Consider the following 22,946-nt stretch of genomic DNA (forward strand, 5'->3'; position numbering starts at 1 on the left):
GATTGGTTGATGCAACTGAGTTCTGATTGGTCAATATCTGTTTCTCTACTTCTTCCTGTTTCTTTCTTTGTCCTCTAAGAGATGAACTTCTCTGGAAGAGTAGCCTCGTGCCCTGGTAATCCTCCTCCTCTAGGCTCATCTCATATATGTCTATTGTGCTTACCCAATAAATTGGCCACCCCAAACATATTCCCAACTGTTCCCCTGAGCTTCAGCCCTCCCCTGCATCTCCAGGTTCCTTCACCTGTTGCATCCTTTCACCTAGCCATTCAGTTGGCAAATCAAATTCAGTGCCACCAAGTCAACTCATGGTCTTCACCCCTCAAATCTTCCTTTCTGTGTTTCTTAGTTCTGTGAATGGTACCCACTATCTACCATTTCTCAAAGCCAATTACCTAATTAAAACACATATCAAGGGTTAGTCATCTCCGGGTACGCCATCTGAAAATGTGCATGCTTGTAAGGGGCAGAGAGGAAGACACTGTTCCTGTCCTCAAGGAGCTCACAGTCTAGCAGAGATGGCAGACATGCCAGCCCATGTGGACAGAGCACCAGGACCAGCCTGGTGGACTGGTACATGGCCAAGGCCGAGAAGGCAAGGTGGAAGGGCAATCATTTACTCTGTCTGGACAAGGCCTCTTTAAGGAGAGAGTGGCACCCCACATGAAGTAGGAGTTTCATAGCTGTTGAAGTTTGTGAACCCAACTTCCAGTGTTGGTCCAGGCTCTGTAGGATTTAGAGGTGCACCCTCTGAAGCACAGGTGTTGGTGATGGGTGAGAGGTTCCTTGCCAACTTCCTCAAGGTAAAGGATTACTGAAGATACCAGGGCATTTGTATTTGGCTCGCCAAGAAAGGAAAGAGCTCAGAAAGGAGGAAAAAAAAAGAGCCAGTTTCTCTTCTGAATTGCTTCCCTCTTAGTCTGGAGCCCCCTATCCTGCTTCAGTTGAAGTATGAGGGCTTTTGTGTGTGCTTTTGATTTTTTAAACTACAGAGCTACTCAGAGATGTAGGAGCTGCTTGGGGCCAAATTTGTGGACCACTTCTGGCAACCTACTGACACCTTTGAAATGGGCATTTCCGTGAGTGCCCATTTTTTTGAGTTTATTAACTCTAGAAGAAACTTTTGAGTTTAATAACTGTAGAAGAAAATGAATCTTCTTTTCTAGCTTTTCCAAGAGAAGCCTCTGGAGTACATGAAGACCAAGCCTCTCATTTTACAGATGAGGACACTGAGGCCCATTGACCCCTGGTGTCCCTTGCTTGGAGCAGCATGCAAGCAGTGATCAGATGCCTTCTGGGACTCAGAAGGCATCCCCCTCAGTCTCCCATCTAGATCAGCTTTTCAAGGCTGGGCAAGTGACTCTGCCTTGTCTGTGTGCTTGGCACTGCACCACTGGCTGGGGCTAGAGGCACCAATAGGATAGGACCTTCCTGTCCATTCCAGCCAGACAGCAAGCTGGGAAGTTACTTAAAGAAACTAAAACCCGAGACAAAGTGTGGTAAGGTCTGAGAGAAAATCAGCATGGGTGATGTGTGCCTGGAAGGGGTAATCATTTCTTACAGGGGAAACTTCTGCACTTCTCTCTCTACAGGCCCCATATGGTGAACCCTTACTATTAACTCAGCGCAGGCTGAGCAAGAGACATATATGATCCTCATACCATTCCTGTAGAACATGGGCTGCTTTTGCTTTACAGAAGAGGAAACTGAGGCACAGAGTGGAGCAATGAATTTGGTGATTTACAGAGCTGAGGCTCAGACCTCCACCCCATTCCTCCTGGCTCAGGAGCTGTGTTCCAGGGCCCCCGGATAGTGGTAGCGCTGAAAGGACCTGGCCTCCTGCACTTCTTATCTTCATTCCAATTCCCTTTTTCTCAAGAAAATTCCCACTCATCCTCCCAGTTCACCCTTTTCTTTCTGTCTTTAAAGTGGCTTCAAGTGACAAGGTGGCTGGCTCCTCTGTTTCTCTTTCCCTTTTATGCCTATTGCAAGACGCTGTAATAATCAAAGACCGCCAAGACTTTCTTTGAACGGGGTCTTTGTGGCCTTTTTGCAGTCTTCAGACCTCACCGTTTCTCAGTGGCAGCAGCTTCTCCTTTCTCTGCCTGTGACTTCTGCCGCACTTGTGGGTGCTACCATACACTGCCGGTGGCGTTGGTCCCATGGTGACACAGCAGTTGGCAATTTACACAAAGCTTTCAGCTCTACCCTACTGAAACAGGAAAAGTTCCCTTATCCCCCTCGCAGGGCGTGTGACAGGGGTGTGGCTCACTTCTTCGGTGCCCCGCTGCTCAAACCCCTCGGGGGAGCCTGCAGGACAAGTTGTGGGCAGCATTTTGGGCTCTGACCCTGTGGCAGCATCTAGGGTTGAGGGTTTACAGCTCTGGAAGCCCCAGTGGGTGTGTGATACAGGGTGCTCTTTCAGTTTTGCTGTCTGCAGGTGGCCTGTGTTAATCAACTAAATTAGACCCTCTGCCTTATTGCAAGGACAGAGGGCTTTCTGTATCCTAGGTTCTTGCCTCGGTGTATCAGAAAAATTGGATCACACATGGGCTTGGAGAATGGGTGCAAGATTTTATTGAGTGGAGCTAGCTCTCAGTGGGGTGGATGGGGGGCCAGAAAGGGGATGGAGTGGGAAGGTGGTTTTGTCCTGGAGTCAGGCCATCCAGCAGCTGGGCTCGCCTCTGACTGCCGCCAGCTGAATTCCATTCCATGTCACCCCGCCGTCCATTGCCTGCTGGCGTCTGCTGGTACCTGTTGGTGTGCTCTTCCTCTCCTTTGCTCCTCTCAACGTCCAGCTGCCTGTGTCTGGGCCCACTAGGGTCTCGGGGTTTTTATAGGCACAGGATGGGGGTGTGGGGCGGGCCAGAGTGAACTTGGAAAATGCAACATTTGGGATCGAAAATAGGAGTGCCTGTCCTCACTTAGGTACATGGGCACAAGCCTGTACATGTGGAGCCCTTGCCAGGGACCCCAGCCTTCTTTACCCAGCACTTCCCTGTCCCCCTCCTGTTTCACTATCACAGGTGAGGCTCCCCATCTTGGAGCGCCCCTTCCTGGTTACACCATGTAGGTCGTGTCCCTACCAAGGGATCCTGCTTTCCTGTTCTCCATTGATTGGACATGGGTTGGACATTTGATCCTGGGTGGGGGTAAGGAATCTATTGGATGACCATGGCTGTGCAATTCCTCATTGAAGAGTTCGAGAGACTGTGGTTAGACTGCTGTGCTCTGTTGTCTGGTAGGGCAGAGGTGACCTCCCCAAGATTGCAAATGTGGAAACAAGAGCCTTGAAAACTTACAAATCCTCTGAGAAGAAGGATGTGAAGCTCTGGACAAAGGGGACCCGAGAGAAGACCTGCAGGCCCAGAGAGGCAGAGGAGAGAGATATGGAGAATCTGTGACTGGCTTTCCAGTTTCTGTTCTCTGTTCTGTGATAGTCTTTCTGCAGAAAATCAAGCCTTCTTTTGAGAATGCTAGTCTGGATGGTTTTCTGTTTTCTTTTTATACAATTGCACGAAGCCTCCCCAAGTCATCAAGTTTCCCTTGCTTGGCATATTATCCTAATACACGGAATCCTCTCTGTGTGCTAGTGGGATTGCCTATCTCAGATCCTGAGGCATTCATAGTCCTGGCAGGAACCTCTCTGCAGAGAGCTCCTTTGCCTACTGGCACCCAGTTTCATTCGAGAAACATCATCAGCTGATGGATCTGTTGCATGACCATTGCAAGCTGTGAAGAGGAGGCAGTGCTGTCTCAGATGGGATCTTCTTCCTGTTTCTACTTCCTTCTAGAAAGATGAGGCATATGTGTAAGACTGCAGTTGGCAGGGGCCACCAGAGAATCTTCCACTTGAATGGCCAGCAATGCTTTCCCAAAGTTTGTGCTGCTGAGCAGGAGGCGGCCTGGTTTGCTGGGCAGAGAGGATGGTAAGAATAGGGACTAGTTGCAGATCCAGGAGCTGGGATCAAGAGGCTTCTGTGGGGGCTATTTCCAATCACTGGGGAATGAACCTGGGGAGGGAGATGGCTTCTCAAATCAGGTACATTTGGGAATGTACATTTCTCATAAGAGGAGCTTGTAAGGCTTTGCCCCATGTTCAGGGGCAGCTGTAAAGGCCTCTTGGGTGACAGCCTCATTGTGACTGATGGCTGCATGTGGGGAGAGAAGGGGAGACTAGCCTTGGCATCCAGGCTGTGGAAGGGGGAGGAGAGAGCTGTTTCTGGAATTGAGAGTGAGGAGGATAGAGGAAGAAAGCCTTACGGTTTGGAGGGCCTAGGGCTCCTTGAAAAGGACTTCTAAGCCAGCCCCAGCAGGGACTTGTGGAGTAGGACTGGAGAACACGTATCTGTCCTGGTGAGGAGGGCAGAAGCCTGAAGCTTCTTGGAGGCTTAGAGGGAGCACAGCAAGAGGAATCCTGAAATGAAAGTGGAAGAACTGGGGACTGTAAGGTCAGAGAGGGCACGCAGGGGGCTGGGTCTTTGAACTTTCTCGTTCTAGTGTCAGGATTCTGAAATACAGTCAGGTTGGACTCACATCTTTATTACATGGGCCTAATTAAGAAAAAAGAAAAAGCAACAAAAGAAAATGGCAAAAAACATGTATGATCCTTAAGGATCTGTAATGCCTGCCCTGACACACACCTTTGAACCCTGGGCAGGAACCATCACTCATACATTGGAATAACTTGGATCTGATATCTTCAAATTTTAGTCCAAGCAAAGCCATGAAAGCCTTTGCTTTTTAAAATGAGGCCAACTTTTCCCTAGTTCCATTTGAATTTACTCTTTAAGCCCTCTTTTCAGAGCTAGAAATAAATTTCTTGTAAATGTCTGCATAAACATGCCTGTCCCCATTTCAACAGGGCTCTGTAGTTGACAGTGCTTTAGTGGACTGGCTCCAACAAAACATGTGCAACTCAAACTTCATTTCGTTCCAGTCCTTTGTGCAAAAACGTAATTGCCAGTTGTATGCTGTTTGTTTTGTATTCTCAGAAAATAAAAAGGGAACTAAAGGCAAGCTTTTCAAATATTTTTCACTGTTAAATCTAAATTCCCTATCTCTCTCTTTTAAAAAAAATCTATGTAAATACATGGGGTGCAAGTGTAATTTTGTTACACTCGTAGATTGTGGAGTGGTGAAGTCAGGGCTTTTGGGATATGCATCACCCAGATAACATACATGGTGCCCATTAAGTAGAAATTCCCTCTTTATTGAAAATATTCTAATCAGCCAAAACCTTAAGACTTAGTATACACATTTGTGTAGCTCATAACAAATAGTAAAGACATTTAGGAAAGGAATCATAATTCCTAAAACCTCACTCCCTTCCCTCTGGATGGCAGTTTCTTTAAAGTATCTACTAACTCTATGAGGGAGAATATTGCCACCTGGCTTGGGCTGACCCCTACCACATGGATAGATTTTCTGTGCCTGCCTCTTCACAATGAGATTTGTGAACTCCTTGAGGGCAGGGACTGTTCTCAGACCCACTTCTCATCTCTGTATCTGGCCCATAATGAGTACTCAGTAGATGTTGGTGGAGTGAAACTGCTTTGTAAATCCTGCAAGTTTTAGGTTTGAAGCTCTGATTGCTTGCTTCAGAGCAGAGAAATTTTAAATTATGATGTTCTGATGTGAAGAACAGCATTTGGCCCTGGCCATCAGGTATGCCACTGACAAACCTCCACGGTGGAAGAAACGCCCATGGAAGGAGGCCAGGCTGAGCTCCCACAGGGAAGCAATGTCAGAGTCTGGGTGTTGGAATAGAGGGGAACCCAGAGATCATCCAGCACTACTACCCCTTCAAATCCTCTAATTTACCTTGAAGGAAAAGAGTTTCTGTGATTTTCATATATACTTTTTTTTTCCCCTGAAGATACTCTGGCAAAAATAAAACCTTGAATATAACCTGGAGCTTTTTGTACCCTACGACCCAAAAATGACTCAGAGAAAGACCCCAGCTGGAGAATTCCTTCTTTCTCACACTCTTTCTGGTACACGTATGGCTTCATTGCCTCCCTTACTTCAGAGAATGAAAAGAGAAATGGGATTTCTGTGTATGTGTCATCAGGCCCTTAGGGGACCAGTAGATTCCTTCCTTTAGTTTCTCTGCAGATAAAACCAGTCCTTAGAGACCCGAAATAGAGCTCTTTGGAGAAAGCAGCAGGGGCTCCTTCCTGGAAGTGCCCCATGGGATCCTCACTGGAAAGAACCCAGAGTGCAAAGGCTGCGAGCCGTGCCCCTCCCGGGGCAGGCTGGGAGGCCTCAAGCTGAGTGCTGATTGGCTGCTCACACCAGCAGCGGCTTCTGCTGCTTACTTTGAGGCCTTCTGGAAATTTGCTTGGAAACACTTCTGTAAAGCTCTCCTTCCCAGGGGCAGAAGGAAGGCTCTCACTGTGGAGTGTTAGTTGCTGAGATGTTACAGGTGAGACACTCAGCATCAGACCACAGTGGCTCAGGCTTGACAAAAGGACCAACACATCATCAAAGTCAAGTTCATAGGAAAAGATTCAGAGGGCGGCCCTCCCATCCCATAATATTTTGCTCTGGAAAGTGCAGGTCACGAATGATGGAGCAGGGATTGGGTGCATCAGCCTAGGGGGTTTGAACTCATCCAAAAAGGGTAACTTCCGCGCCATTTCATTCTGCCTCTAAATCTTCCCCATACCACATACCTTCCTGCCCCACCTGCAGTTGCCAAATAGCAGCTCCATCAACGACCTGGTTTGTGGGATGCCCTGGACCTGGAGATCGTTTCAGAGTTGGGTGGTCAGGGACCCATGATGGGCCCAGAAAGACAGTACAGAGCAGGACTAGTCTGCAGAGTGGGGCTGACTTCCTGGGAGAGTAGAGGCTGGCAGGGCCTCTGGGGAAGGGCGGTGATGTTGGCATTAGAGCAAATCATGCCAGTGGATCAGCTCCAGGAAGGATGAATGAGGCCTTGTTTGTGCGCCTGCAATATCAAAGCCAAGGGTGGAGAAGTTCTTTTTGATTCCCATCACCCTTAAGGCAGAAAGGGACCACTGATAAACCACAAGCACTCTTCACACAATCTCTTAGGGTTTGGCTGTGTCCCCACCCACATCTCATCTTGAATTGTAATCCCCGTGTATTGTGGGAGGGATCTGGTGGGAGGTAATTAAGGGGGCTGTTTCCCCCATACTGTTCTTGTGATAATGGGTGAGTTCTCATAAGATCTGATGGTTTTATAAGCATCTGACATTTCCCCTGCTGGCACTCATTCTCTCTCCTGCTGTCCTGTGAAGAGGTCCTTCTGCCATGATTGTTAAGTTTCTTGAGGCCCACCCCCACCAGCCCCAGCCATGCGGAACTGTGAGTCAATTAAACCTCCTTTCTTTTTTTTTTTTTTTTTCTTATGTGTAAATTTTTTTTTTTAAATTTATTTATTATTATTATACTTTAAGTTGTAGGGTACATGTGCATAACGTGCAGGTTTGTTACATATGTATACTTGTGCCATGTTGCTGTGCTGCACCCATCAACTCGTCATTTACATCAGGTATAACTCCCAATGCAATCCCTCCCCCCTCCCCCCTCCCCATGATAGGCCCCGGTGTGTGATGTTCCCCTTCCTGAGTCCGAGTGATCTCATTGTTCAGTTCCCACCTATGAGTGAGAACATGCGGTGTTTGGTTTATAAACCTCCTTTCTTTATAAATTACCCAGTCTCGGGTATTTCTTCATAGCAGTGTGAGAAGGGACTAATACACCATCCCTCTGCCAGAACATTTCTGGAAGGGAAATAAAGATATTTATGTGTTCAATTTTACAATTATATAGTTTGTGCACACAAACACACACACATACATATACCCAGGATAAGGTTCTCATACTTTTCAAAATTTAAAATGGTACCTAGTCTGTAGCATATGCTTAGAAAACATGTGCTTGATTTACTAAACTAAGCCCAGGGAAGGTTTTAACAATTGATAGTGGTAAGTAAGTACCCTTGCCCCTTACTAATTGCATACTTTCCCTACTTGTTTGAAAAGCAGTTTGAATTATCTAAAGCCCCTTTGTGAATTCCCAAAACTGGGCATGGTGTTTGGTTATTTGTGGCTGATAATGTGACGAGTTAAAAAGGTTTGCCTAGAGCGTCTGTGGGGTTTCTTTCAATATGACATGTAGAAGAATGTAGCATTTAGATGTGAGAAATTACTCAAAACAGACTCCATTTCATAACTAAAATGCTTGTGGTGCCCTGGGTTGCACACACACACACACACACACACACACAGGTTTTGAAAGAAGAGTGGGAAGGAAGAAGAAAGTTAAGAATAGCCTTTAAGAAGGCATGGGTGACTCCGGACAGGAAGTGCTGCTGTTGTGATGCCCCTGGAAATGCTGTCCTGCCAACACTGAGGGTCTTTTGGGCCAGTGGGTCTCATGGGGTCCTCTGCCTGGCAGGGGGAAGGTGGGCAAAGGCTGGTGCCCAGGTCTATGCAGGTTACTGTGCTAGCCAGCCTTTGTTTTGGGGACAGGGGCAGCGCCAGCCCCACCCAGGAGCAGGATCCAACCTTCTGTTTCTTTCCCCCGTGCAGGCTTCTCCCTGCCCATTCTCTTCTCAGCAGAGCACTTGCATGGACCCTGGGTTCAGCCTCCATTCACCCTTCAATCTTGTAAATGACAACGAAGAGAGAAGAGGTGAGTGGAAATGAGATGCAGAGAGGACAGCTATGGAGAGGGATGTGGGCTCCGTCCTGTGCACACCCAGCCTGTCCTCCCTGAGGCTCTGCTGGGAGCAAAACCTCCCTACACAGCAGAGCAGCCAGACTCCTGGAAGTCTCCACAGAGCGTGGTTGCAGGTGGAGAGGGGCCCCCTCAATCAGTTCAAGTTCTATGTATTTTAAAAGAAGGCAGAGAACATCATCACACTGCAGCAGCATCACAGCTGAGTCCAGCTCATTTTGGTCTCCCATCCAAGTACTAACCAGGCCCAACCCTGCTTAGCTTCATGAGATCAGACGAGGGGTCACTATGAACCCTCTTAGAGGGACCCCACAAGAAGTTCCTGGGTTGAGAGGATCTATGACCTGGAAGCTTGATGCATGATTCATGGAGTCTTCATTTCCTTGGGATATTATTGCTTCTAGTGGGCGCGGGCTGGAGGAAGAGAGTTGAGTGTTAAGAGGGAAAGAAGTGCAACTGGCTGGATTTAGGTGAGGTTGCCAGAAGCTCTGAGAAGAGGGACGGTGATGTGCCTCACATTGGGCTGTGTGAGGCCAGGAGCTGAGGAACCACTGGAGAGCTTGTCATGGTGGAAGTTTGAGCCAGGCTTTCCTAAGATGCTCTGGCAGGTGACAGGGGTGAGAGGTATTTTTGGGGGGTATCTGAGTAGACTGGTAAGTGGGAGCCAGCTGGGGGGACCCAGGGGTGGGAGCAGCTTGTTCACAAGCTGACATGTCTGCACTTCTTGGATTCTCTTTTCCAAACCATTGGTAATCCTCCCACCTCCCCTTTGAACCCATTTTGATATGGCTTGAATAGTGTTGTCATGTTCTGTTCTGTAGCCTGGAGTGGCTAGAGCATCAGTTCTGTGATATACCTGATAACTCTGCCTTCCAGATGCATTTCACCATCATTTTTTCAAGTTCTATAATGTACATGTGCATTAATTAGTATTGCATATCCAAAGACTCCTTGGGTGACTTTACATCATTATCATTTATTTCATGACCTCTCCAATTATTCTTCTATTTTTCCTTCTGTTATTTTGATAATTTCCTTGCTTTAAGTAAATCATTTCAGTCTGGAGACTGGTAAATTGTCTATTATTTAATATTCTTAGTTGCAGACTCAGAGTGGAACCCTGTTGATATATTATCCAACTATTTCATAAGCATACTGGCATGGATTTTGGGGAACTAATTTATCTTACTTTCATTTTCTTATCAAATAGTGGTTCTAAGCATTGTTATTTAGAGAGAAGCATGTTGTGAGACAAGCTAGAAAGTGGTTTCCAGTCTCTATTCTGTCTCTTTTTCCCTTTTGGCAAGCCATGTAATCATTGTAAGCCTTAGCTCTTCTATAAAAGGAGGTAATATTCATCTCTTTTATATCAATATGTAGATTTGGTTAGGAGAATTATGTACACATACACATACAAACACAACAAAACTCTGCTAATATCTGTCATTGGTGAAAGCACAATTTAAGCTTTAGTAAGTTTCTGTGCCTGAGATGCCTGATATTTTTTTCTCTATAATTAATTCAGAGGGAAAAGAGTGCAGATTCTTCAACAGTGCCGGATTATAGCACACAATCCCCTAAGTGCATGGTCCTGCCTATGAATTCACATATACTCATCTTTTTCTTCTGTATTTGGCCTCTGCTTTGGCCTTGCCATTGGCTGCTTGTGACTTTGCCTTCAGCATCAAGACCAGAACAATTCAACATCAACTTCAAAAATGAATACTGGACATGACCTCCAAGAGCATGCATGGTTTGGCTCATGCCTGCCCATTGGCCTGTTGGCTGTTGGCATCTCGAATATGCCACACTCCTTCTCAGCACTGAGCCATTGCTCATGCAGTTCCTTCTACCTAGAATGCCCTTACTCCTCATCCTCCCCATTTTCAGCTAGGTAATTACTCTTGTATGTCTTTCAGATTTCAGCTCCATTGTTCATAGAGAAGCCCCAAACTAGATCAGGGCTTTAAGTGCTCATAGTGCATGCACTGTCTCTTCATAACACCTGTCACAGATAAGTATTCTAGGATTATCTGCAGTTCTCATTGGATATGAGCTGTCTTTCTTGCTATTATATTCCTAACATCCAGCTCACAGGTGTTCAATAAGTATTTGTTGAATGAATGAGTGAATGAGTGCATTTAGTTTTTGAAACTTGTTCTAGTTTGTGCCTATTGGTGCAGCTAGCACCAGGACTTTTTGTTGTCCTAATACCCAATGAACACTCTTTGCAGAGCATCAGCTCATTCCAGACACAGAGACAGCCATGACTCCTGCCCCGTGAGCCAGAGAGCCTGTTCACTCGGTGGCTGGGAAAGTGACTGGGCTGCTCTTCTCCAGGCTGGATGACCCCCAAAAGACCCACAGTGTGATTAGTTTGCCTTCTGGTTCCTTGGTCCCTTTGGGTTCTTAGCCCCTTGGGTGCCCCGAGCCTTCATCTTTTCTTTCATATCTTTAGCAGGCCCCTGTGCCCCACATCCCTTTTCTTCTCTTTGCCCAGCAGCCTTGCCCGGCCCTGTCTCCCTCTCCAAGCCCCTCTTTCCAGTGTATCTGTACCCTTCTCTGGACTGTGAATCCTGCCCTGCCCTGAACCTTTCCTCAACTGTTGGCTTCAACTGCCATCAGAATGTTCCACCCTCAAAATTCTTAGGGGTTGGTGCCCTGGTTCTGTGGCTGGGTGGACTACAAGGCCCCGAGGACTGGGTTCAGCCTTTACTTCTCAGTGGTCTCAACCTTCAGCACCCAGTAACCACACAGCAATGCATGGCAACTTGATTTTCCCGCCTAATTCTTAACCAAGTTTCCAAGGCCATCGTGGTCACTTGTGTGACCCCTCTGCTGCAGCTTCACAATTTCACCACACTCACCTGCTTTGGTTGAGGAGAAACTTCTATGGATACATTGGCAGGCTTAGCTGAGAAAAGTTGGGGACCACAGGACTTCCTGCTACCTTACTTGGCTCAACCCCCTAGGACACTCCTGACCCCAAGCTGCAGTTGTCCCCTGTCACCCTTAATATTGCAACCACCCCAAAGTAGCTCACACTCCAAGGCTGCAAATGCTTGTGTTCTTCTACTCTCAGGGCTGGGGCTAGGCTGTGGAGGAGGAGGAAAGGCCATTCTAGTGGCTGAAAGAGCCAGTGCAAAAGCACTGCTTATGATGGCTTCTTTGGGGGTTGCAGATATGTATAGCTGTAAGAAATATGAACTCATGCCCCCCAACAATGCCTCATGCTTAACCAGCTCTCTTTCTGAGCTCCTGTGTCTACTGGGAAAATTGAGGCTTCCTCTCTGATTTGATTGTGTCTTACTACAGGTGTTTAGTACTTGGGAGTGAGAGGCCCATCTAATCAGAGCTGGCCTTGGGCTCTGCAGCTTACCCTGGTCACTCTTGGTACTCCTGTAACAAGGAATACCTTATAGTTTTCTCATTCATCTATTCATTCAATCATTCAGTCATCCGGTCATTCATTTAACAGTTATTGAACACCTGTATGCCAGACATTATCTATGTACTGGGGATACAAAAAGTGTCAGGCAAACAGAAACAGACATTCACCCTCAGAGAGCTTCTGCCCTGATGAACTTTCTATATGAAGAGAGTAGGTTTTATAGAGCAATTGACTGGAGTAAGGTGTGTGAGATAATGGTGCAAGCTGAGGCCAGGAAAGGAGGCCGAGATGCTATGAGAACTTGCTATGAGAACTTGCAGACCAGGTTCAAAATTTCAACTTTTATCCTAGAAGCCTTGGGAAGCCTTTGAAGGAAGGGTCTTAAGCAGAGGAGATACAGGATCACTTTTTTTTTCCTTTTAAGTGAGGGCACCTGCGCCATGTGGAACACAACTTAGAAGAAGGCAAGAGTGGAGATTGGTCAGAAGGCCAACTGGGAAAGGAAGAGCCTTGGTGGGGAGAAAGGGTTTGACACGTAACCCAGGTTGAGGAAAATTGACAGGCTGTGAGGTCAGGGATCTGCTCATTGTGAAAGCAAACACAGAGGGGGTTAACTGTAACTTGAGTTTGAGGCAGGTTGAGGTGGCTTTGTAAGAGGCAGGTAAGGCTAGGATAAGTGAGAAAAGTGAGGGACTGGAGCTCTGGAAAGGTAGTGACTGGTCAGGGCTGCAGGATGGCCATTCCGGAAGCAGGAGGGCTCCAAGGGAGTCTCCAAAGCCTGCTCATCCTGGTCTTTTCAGAGCTGCTCTGAGCATCCAAGAGGTCCAGAGAAAAGGGGCCGTGGGGACACACACAGGCTGAGAGAAGCTGGGAAGAGTCAGTGTGGACCACAAGTGAAGATGACCTCAGCAGACGGAGGCAGTCTGTCAGATCCCCTCCACCACCCCCTGGGCCAGTGTACCGCAGCTGGGGGCAGGCCAGCCCCCTCTGTCACTAACTGTGGCTGCCATTTTGTGCCTGGCCATCCATCCCAGACAACCTTCAATTGGAATCTCTCCTAATGAAGCCCTACCACACAGAGGCAGTCAGCCCTGCAATGGTGTAGGTTCGAGGCCATGGCCACAGCAGGAGGCAGTGGCAGTAGAGGGTGGCAGTTAGGGGGCAGGAATCACTTGACTCTTAGAACCCCGTTGGGGTGTGGCTTCCTAAAGCTCTCCGAGGTAAGACATACATTGGGACAAATAAGTTTTCAGGGCCGGGCATGGTGGCTCACACCTATAATCCCAGCCACTTTGGGAGGCCTACGCAGGAGGATCACCTGAGGTCAGGAGTTTGAGACCATCCTGGCCAATATGGTAAAACCCCATCTCTACTAAAAAAAATACAGAAACTAGTTGGGCGTAGTGGTGGGTGTCTGTAATCCCAGCTACTTGGGAGGCTGAGGCAGGAGAAACACTTGAACCTGGGAGGCAGAGGTTGCAGTGAGCCAAGATTGCTCCATTGCACTCCAGCCTGGGCAACAGGAGTGAAACTCCATCTCAAAAAAAGCAAAAGAAAAGAAATAGGTTTTCAGCGGGAGACAGCAGGTGCATCGATGGCACCAGAGGAAGATGCCGTGACCCTGAAGGATCAATGTTGGAGTGGTTATCCCAAGGATGGGACCAGTGCTGCACCTTTTGCCCTCAATTTCTCCATCAAAATTGCATGAGGCTTTTTTTTTTCTTTTGGAACTTGTAATGGTATTTCTACTATTTATTTGGAAGAATATATTTTGGATGAACAAGTGAAACTAGCCCAGAGAAAAGGAACAATAAGTAAAATAAATGGGCAAAAGCTTGTGCTGTTAGCTTTAAAGTGTATTTAAAATAAATCTGAAATCATTTGAACAGCATGAACCTTGGTGGTCAAATAGATCAATGACAAAGAGGAGAAAACCTAGATACAGTTTCATTTTTGCCTTATATGCTTTGAGATTAGTGTTTCTATTTAGAGCTGTGACTGATACAGATGCATCACAGTTGAGAGCAAAGCGAGGTGAATATCCCTATGAATTGGCACCATGGTGCGAGGCTGGAATGAGGGTGTGGCCAGCTAAGAGGGGATTTGCTCCTCTTGCCCTAGAAGTTCCCCATTGTTTCCTGTCCTGTCTTGTGTCCAGCTGCTTAGCAAGCTTCGTTTTGGTATTTAATGCTTTTTATAGCTGGAGCCCTGAGGTTCCTCAGAAATCTGCACATGTTTACTAGATGGTGCTCTGGATTTTCTTTAAAGATAGGAAGAAAAAGGCGAGGGGCAGGTCTGTGAAGCTTCTTACCTCCAGCAGAGCTGGTGGAGTGAATGCGTGGCTCCAGCTGCACCCCCAGCTGATGAGAATGGCCTTCCATTTGCTGAGATTCTTCCCTTTTCTCTCCCTACCTCCACCACCAATATGGGCATTCGTTCTGTAGACAGTAAATGTGAGCTTTCATCCTTGAGTATATTGAGACATGACTTTTCCTAATAAAGGTGGCATTCCAAATTAGTGTAAAGCATGCAGTAATTGATACAGAAATCACCTAGTCATTTTTCCCCCCAGTGTCTGCTTGGGGGCAGGCCAGGTACTGTTCTGGGTTCAAAAATTAACCATGTAAACAACAGAAAGTGAAGTTTTTTTGTTCCCAGGGAACAGGGAGCTCTTAGTGAAGAAGAAACACAGTAAGTGATGAGTCAACCAATAAACAGCTTGACAGGAAACTGGTGAAATGAAGAAAAATGAATCCAGCTAGGACAATAGACATGGATGGAGTTGGGTGGTAGTCAAGAAAGACTTCTTGGATAAGCTGGTATTTGGGCAGAGGCCTGAAGAAGTGTAAGCCATGCTAGGGGGCATCTGGGTAAGAACGTTCCAGTAAGTGGGTACAGCAAGTGCAGAGATGCACCCTGTGGATTGACTCCTTGAAGTGAATCCTTTTTAATGCCTCCTTCTCTACATGGCAAGATTTTTGTTAGTGATTATGTAATAAATTATCTTCTTCATTGATTCTTTTTTTGATGAGTATAAACTTGACATTTTTAATTAAAGTTACTTACAATTGAATTAGCTAAAAAGTCTAGTGCATTTGAAACAAAATTGTTTATAATCTAGTTATGTTTACAGAATGAAAAGTAAAATTAAAGATAAAGACATTAATATTCTAAATTGGCACTTTCCAAACTGTGTTCTAAAACTCAATACTCATAACACAAGGAGATGATAATAATGTACATTGGACAGCCCCTGTGGGTCTGGTGTTGGTGTTGATTGTTGGTGTTGGTTGTTGTTCCTTTTAAAATAAACTTCATCTCAGGGTGCTCTCAAAGCGCATCTTTGTGGCCCGTGAGGTGCTCATGCACAATGGGAGAAAATCAAATGCAGATACACTGTGGTGCCAGAAGAGAAAGAGCTGTTCCTTCTTCCAAGGCTAATGTCCAAAGTAGTACACATTGATTTAGGTCTGGAATGTACAAAAAACTTTCAATAAAGGGAACCTATCTTTCTCATTGCGTTCAACATTGTTGTAAGGCATAAAGGCATCAAATAGCTAGCTACACTTTTTCTGGGATTGCTTATTTGCTAACTGATTTTTCCTTCCACCACGACATCTAAGATTAAAAGAGAAACTGATACTTAAAATTTAGAATCTGGATATCAATATTTAGTTGACTCCAATTTTCCTTCCTTCCTTCCTTTCTTCCTTCCTTCCTCTCTCTCTCTCTCTCTCTCTCTCTCTCTCTTTTCTCTCTCTCTCTCTCTTTTGAGGGAGCCTAGCTCTGTCGCCCAGGCTGGAGTGCAGTGGCACGATCTTGGCTCACTGCAAGCTCTGCCTCCCGGGTTCATGCCATTCTCCTGCCTCAGCCTCCCGAGTAGCTGGGACTACAGGTGCCTGCTACCACGCCTGGCTAATTTTTTTGTATTTTTTAGTAGAGAAGGGGTTTCACCGTGTTAGCCAGGATGGTCTCGATCTCCTGACCTCGTGATCCGCCTGCCTTGGTCTCCCAAAGTGCTGGGATTACAGGCGTGAACCATCGCGCCCGGCCCCAATTTCTTAAACTGATTGCTGAAGAGGGCAACCAAATGGCTGAAATAATTTTAGAATAAAAGTCTCTCCCTTGGCAGTATAGTTGTGCTCAAAATTTTATTGTTAGATGAGGCTGGCCGGCTGTGCTGTCATTAAGGAGCATGAACGGTATTGTTGAATAAAATGCTCAGTAGATACCTCTGGATTGTCAGAGGGGCTGGACTCTAATACTGTATCTCCAGGGTTCTGTAGGTTAGGGATGTGGTGCATGTGTAGGCCTTCTCCAACTTCAAATTTATTCGTCCTTCAGCTGCTGCCTCACAGATCCCAGGAGGGGACACCAACCCCTGTTGCTGGTCCAACTTGGGGCTGGCCATGATAAATTCACTGGGCTGACAGACAGTGGTAGCAACTCCTCCCAAGGCAATCATGGGGTTTAGTATGGTTTGGCCGCCCCTTACAGATATTCCTGCTTCCTCAGCTGTGTCTTTAAAACCCTGGATAACCAGAGACATCATTTTATCCCTTTCCCTGTCGGTCACTTTATTACTGACTCCAAGGAGCTTCAGCATATTGTCACATTCTGTGACTCCCATTGCGTAGAGGTCACTGAAGACGTTGGCACGTGCTATCCTGCCCATCACGGAAGGGTCGTTTACGATCCGGTAAATGTAATCTGTGGTTTGAACCAAGGAAAGCCCACCGTGCCTCAAAGGAATGACACAAGTATCCATTCCAATGCCAAGCCTTGGCGTAACGGCTCCCAGAAACTGCTCATCTTCTTGGAAGTGGTTCTCCTATAAAGATTCCAGCAATTTTTGCGCGACATCTTGCGGCACTTTGCAGCCTGTGCCCTTCAGTTCAGTAAATCTGGCTAGCCGGAAGCTCTTGTCCAATTTGTAACTTTCCGGGTTAAAGGACTCACCCGTAGACATGGTTCTCGGGCCTGCTCTCCTCACAGCTCACCCCCACCCCTCCCTCTGCGGGTTGGCCGGGTTCTTTACCGATTCACCGCTTGCTTTGTGCCATCCGCCTCCTCCCGGAAAATGGGCCACGAGCGACTCCCACAATGCACCGGGCGCGGCCGGCCTCCCTTAAGCATCCCCTGACTAAAAATGCCCAGGCCCGCGGCGGCGGGGACCCGGGTTCGTGCCTGGGCGCCGCGGGGGCGCCCTTGGCTTGGCGTGACCCTCCGGGCGGGCGCCGGGCCACCGCGCTCCCATCGGCTAGGCGCGGGGCTGATTTATTCTTCAGTTTTAAGACAATTTAAAGTGTATACATTTCAGTTTTAAAGATAATATTCAACTTAAGGAAATGATTGAATACACTTCTTAAATATGTTTTTCTTTTAAAAAACACAGCTGCAACTTAAAGAAATATATTGTGTTCACTTTTTAAATTTTAAACACAGAGTGGTAAGATAGAACAATAAAATCGAAGTGCCTTAGCTCAGGCTGCTATAAACAAAAACATCATAGACTGGGTGGCTTAAGCAACAGGAATAGAAATTTCTTTTTTTTTTTTTTTTTTTTTTGAGACGGAGTCTCTCTCTGTCGCCCAGGCTGGAGTGCAGTGGCCGGATCTCAGCTCACTGCAAGCTCCGCGTCCCGGGTTTACACCATTCTCCTGCCTCAGCCTCCGGAGTAGCTGGGACTATAGGCACCTGCCACCTCGCCCGGCTAGTTTTTTGTATTTTTTTTTTTTTTTTTTTTTTTTAGTAGAGACGGGGTTTCACCATGTTAGCCAGGATGGTCTGGATCTCCTGACCTCGTGATCCGCCCGTCTCGGCCTCCCAGAGTGCTGGGATTACAGGCTTGAGCCACTGTGCCCGGCCAGGAATAGAAATTTCTTACCGTTCTGGAGGCTGGGAAGTCCAAGATCACATGGTGGAGAGAGAGATCATCTCTCTCATGTCTCTTGTTATAAAGGTACTAATCTTATCCATGAGACCTCCACCCTCACGACCTAATCACTTCCCAAAGGACCCCTCCTGATACCATCACTTGGGGGATTAGGGCTCCAACATACAAATTTGGGGGGAATACATTCAGCTCATAACATGGAATAACTGAAATTCTGCTTTTTGACTTTAGAAGTCAAAGAATCGTGCTATCATTCTGTATTTTGAGTCTACTGTTTAATTCAGTTAAACTTAGGGATATGTGGTGCTACAAGGATTGTAGATATGAACTGCACCCAAAGCAAGCTGAAATGATTCGGAACCACTACGAACTGAACCCTCAAAATATGTATAGATGAGTGAGTGTTTACACAGGCATAAATGTGCCTGTGTGTATGTGTGCACGCACATATGCCTGTCTTCCTGCAACCCCAGAGCCCCAGAAACATTCTTAGGCTCAGCATTTGCCAGCATACAGAGTATTAGATTTTCCTTGATTGTTTTTGTTTGTTTTTGTTGTTGTTGTTTGTTTTTTGAGACAGATCTCGCTCTGTCGCCCAGGCTGGAGTGCAGTGGCGCTATCTCGGCTCACTGCAAGCTCCGCCTCCCGGGTTCACGCCATTCTCCTGCCTCAGCCTCCGGAGTAGCTGGGACTACAGGTGCCCGCCACCATGCCCGGCTAATTGTTTTGTATTTTTTAGTAGGGACGAGGTTTCACCATGTTAGCCAGGATGATCTCGATCTCCTGATCTCAGGATCCACCCGCCTTGGCCTCCCAAAGTGCTGAGATTACAGGCATGAGCCACCACGCCCCGTCCCTTGTTTTGATAGCTGAAAAGTCACATTGTCATGTAGCCCCAGCTCACTTCCTGGTTTGTAACTAGGTTCTTTGATGCTGCTGTGAGATGTTCTCTCAGACCTGTATTTCTATTGCTCTGATTAGATGAATGAAAAACTACAGTCTTCATCATAAATTGCTACCTGAGTTTTCTGTAGTTTTGCACCTCCCATGGAATGTTACTGCTAGGGAATCTATTGCCATGTCACGTTCTGCAGCCACCCATTTACCCTGTGCCCTTGTTTACTGGAAGCTTCAGTCCTCAGATGAAGGTAGCAAGACGAACAGGGTTATGGGTTGTTACCATCGTGGCCATTTCAAGGGCTTCAGCTACACAGTAGACAGGCAGCTCTTGAGTGCCCAGTGCTGTGTTTGGATGGATCCCAACCTTGATTGGGTAAGGCTGTAAAGGGTGAGGGAGGAAGCCTATTCCTACTTTCTTTAAAGAAGGCAAAGCCACTTTATTTCATATGGTCAAAAACAATGTAACAGCTCTGTTTTTTTTTTTTTTTTTTTTTTTTTAGATGCAGTGTTGCTCTGTCGCCCAGGCTGGAGTGCAGTGGCACCATCGTGGCTCACTATAGCCACCACTCCCAGGTTCTAGCAGTTCTCCCTGCCTCAGCCTCCCAAGTAGCTGGGATTACAGGTGCCCACCACCATGCTCAGTTAAGTTTTTGTAATTTTTTTTTTAGTAAAGACAGGGTTTCACTATGTTGGCCAGGCTGGTCTTGAACTCCTGACCTCAGGTGATCCTCCTGCCTTGGCCTCCTGAAGTGCTGGAATTACAGGCGTTAGCCACTGTGCCCAGCCAGCTCTGTTCTTTTTTCATGAATTTAACCTTCTAAATAGGAAGACATTTCTAAATGCCACCCAATTTACCAAACAGATTGGTTGTCAGTCACAGTCTGTATGTGTCTGTGTTTCCAACTTTACCTGTTTTGTAATTTACTAGAAAAACATCAGAGTATGACTTTGCTATTTTAAACAGAAGGTTGGGATCCTAATGAAAGCATTTTCTTGATTCAGGATTTCTGTATTTCTGCCAGGGAGAGGCTAGAAGCAGGAGAGGGTGAGAGGGACATTATAATCTTTGTATAGCTTTGCAGTTAAGATGGTACCCAGGAATGTGCTCACCCAGCTTGCTCCCAGGAGGTAGTATGACTTCAACCCGGTGAACCGATCCCTTTATGGAGTGGCCTTCCCAAGGATGTGATGATGTTGGTGACCCTATGAACAGTAATCTGTATCTAAGACGGCTATGACTGCTCTATTCTCTCTTTTTTTTTTGAAACGGAGTCTCGCTCTGTTGCCCAGGCTGGAGTGCAGTGGCACGATCTCGGCTCACTACAAGCTCCGCCTCCCGGGTTCACACTATTCTCCTGCCTCAGCCTCCTGAGTCGCTGGGACTACAGGTGCCCTCCACCAAACCTGCCAAATTTTTTTTTTTTTTTTTTTTTTTTTGTATTTTTAGTAGAGATAGGGTTTCACCGTGTTAGGCAGGATGGTCTCTATCTCTTGACCCCGTGATCCTCCCGCCTCCGCCTCCCAGAGTGCTGGGGTTACAGGCATGAGCCATTGCACCCGGCCTGCTCTATTCTATAATGACTGTTGTTGGCTTTTAAATGAAGCCTTTATAAATAAAGGGTCCATTTACTTAAAAGTTAAATGCGTGATTTAGGATGAGCCAACTAGACTGACAGAATTTACCTCAACCTCTAGGTGGATTCTCGAGTTAGCTGGAGTGTGTATCTGGGGAAAGCAGCCTAGAGTCTCATGGGTCTCTGACCACAGGGTATGAAGAAAACCCAGGCTATTTAAAAAATATGTTTGCTTCTAGAAAATAAAACAGTGTTTGTAGATGTTTTGAAAACATTCCTAAGGATGACAGGAGGAGACTTTGGTAGTCAACAGAGGCAACTGTCTTCCAGGGCCGTTGACAAAGCTGCAGTGTGAAGTCAGCCTCAGCTGAGGAGCTTCACTCCCTCCCTGCTGCCACCGTCCCTCATAACTGGCTTCTCCGTCAGCCTTAGGAAAATCAGTCTTGTTGAGTTCTCTTCAGTTCTTACTCACAGCCTGTCATCCATTGGGTGATAGAAAAAACACCAACTTGGGTTTTGCATTGTTTACTTTTACAAATCCCAAGTCAACTCCATCTCGAGCTGTCTAGGGAAGGGAAGAGGCCTCTGATAAGCACAGCTGGAACAGCGGGAAAAGATTCCCCGGCTCTGCTGTTGACATGACTTGCTTTCTCCTATCACCAACGAGTCTCTAGAAATGATCAGAGAAGGCCGGGCGCGGTGGCTCAAGCCTGTAATCCCAGCACTTTGGGAGGCCGAGACGGGCGGATCACGAGGTCAGGAGATCGAGACCATCCTGGCTAACACGGTGAAACCCCGTCTCTACTAAAAAATACAAAAAAAAAAAAACTAGCCGGGCGCGGTGGCGGGCGCCTGTAGTCCCAGCTACTCCGGAGGCTGAGGCAGGAGAATGGCGTGAACCTGGGAGGCGGAGCTTGCAGTGAGCTGAGATCCGGCCACTGCACTCCAGCCTGGGCGGCAGAGCGAGACTCCGTCTCAAAAAAAAAAAAAAAAAGAAATGATCAGAGAAGTCAGAGGAAGTTTGAATATCAGATATATCTTCAGAATTTCCAGTCAACTCTTCAGATTTGAGTGGAGAGAGATGAATGGCATGATATAGAACCAGCAAGCATGCAAACCTTCTGAAGAGACCAGAACTTGTGGCCTCTCCTTTAAATGTTCACCTGTCCTTCTCTTTCATCTCTTTGCCAAGGCACCTGTGTCTCTTTGCCAAACTAAAGATCAAAGGGAAATGAAAGTATTTGGGATCAGAATGATTGATCTTAGATTGGGAAGGATCAGCGAAATCCTCTCATCTAGTATTCTGTTTTTCACAGAATAAGGTCTACTGAACCCCATGACAAACCTGTATTTTATCAGTGATCAGTTTTGGTCTAAAGATAATGTATAGGAACTGTGCCTTGTGGCAAACGATATCGGTTTATTTTCTTCATGGCCAGGGATATGTGGGGATAGGATCAGAACTTCCTGGATCCTTAAAAACCATTCTATAGAAAATTGTGGGGCCAGGCACGGTGGCTCAAGCCTGTAATCTGAGCACTTTGGGAGGCCAAGACGGGCGGATCATGAGGTCAGGAGATCCAGACCAACCTGGCTAACACGGTGAAACCCCGTCTGTACTAAAAAATACAAAAAACTAGCTGGGCGAGGTGGCAGGCGCCTGTAGTCCCAGCTATTCGGGAGGCTGAGGCAGGAGAATGGTGTAAACCCCGGGAGGCGGAGCTTGCAGTGAGCTGAGATCCGGCCACTGCACTCCAGCCTGGGCGACAGAGCAAGACTACATCTCAAAAAAAAAAAAAAAAAAAAAAAAAAAAAAAAAATTGTGGAATGGAGAAAAGTTAAAAAAAATTGGGGTCATTACCTTCTTTATGAGTGAATGCTCCTGGCTGGGCCTAGAGACTAATATCATGCTGATATCATGCTTCTGTTCATGTTGGGACCATAAAACTGTGTCCTGTAATGGGTGGGGTTGCAGGTCCCTGAAGCCCAGGGGCTTCAGACAATTTTAGCATTTGATGGGATGTGGTCATGAATGTTCTCTGTGGCCATACAAGAGGAGGAAGGTACCATTGAAAGGAAGGTCATTTGGTGATGAAGCTGGGCATTGTCTCCCTTTAGGAGAGGCTCATAAAATGCTGATGTGCTTCTTTCACGAAGAATGCAGGAGTTCCGGGGCAGGGCCGCTTGACACTCTTGTACATTTGAGGGGAAAGGGAAATGTTCTATGAGAATGGGAGCCTAGGTGGGTGGTGCACAAAATGGACATAATTAGTAGGGGAACCTCAGGGGGAGGATTGAAGGGTGGCAGGGGCTGTGGGAAGAAGACCTCTGGGGAGGATGTTTGTGGTCATTGTATTGAAAGCCCAGGTTTCTCAGAACAGGCAGGTGATCTGAGCCTTAGTCTGTACATCAAGTGTATCACCCTTTTATTAGTCTGTTCTCATGCTGCTAATACAGACATACCCAACACTGG

The 22,946-nt window shown here is 46.7% G+C and overlaps 1 pseudogene; it reads right to left on the bottom strand.

The window, feature by feature from the left end:
- Nucleotides 1–16,361: 16,361 nt before the first annotated feature.
- LOC102114903 (selenide, water dikinase 1 pseudogene) lies at nucleotides 16,362–17,072 on the bottom strand (annotated as a pseudogene).
- Nucleotides 17,073–22,946: the final 5,874 nt, after the last annotated feature.

Source organism: Macaca fascicularis, chromosome 7 (genome assembly GCF_037993035.2).
Source record: "Macaca fascicularis isolate 582-1 chromosome 7, T2T-MFA8v1.1".
Classification (NCBI taxonomy): Eukaryota; Metazoa; Chordata; class Mammalia; order Primates; family Cercopithecidae; genus Macaca; species Macaca fascicularis.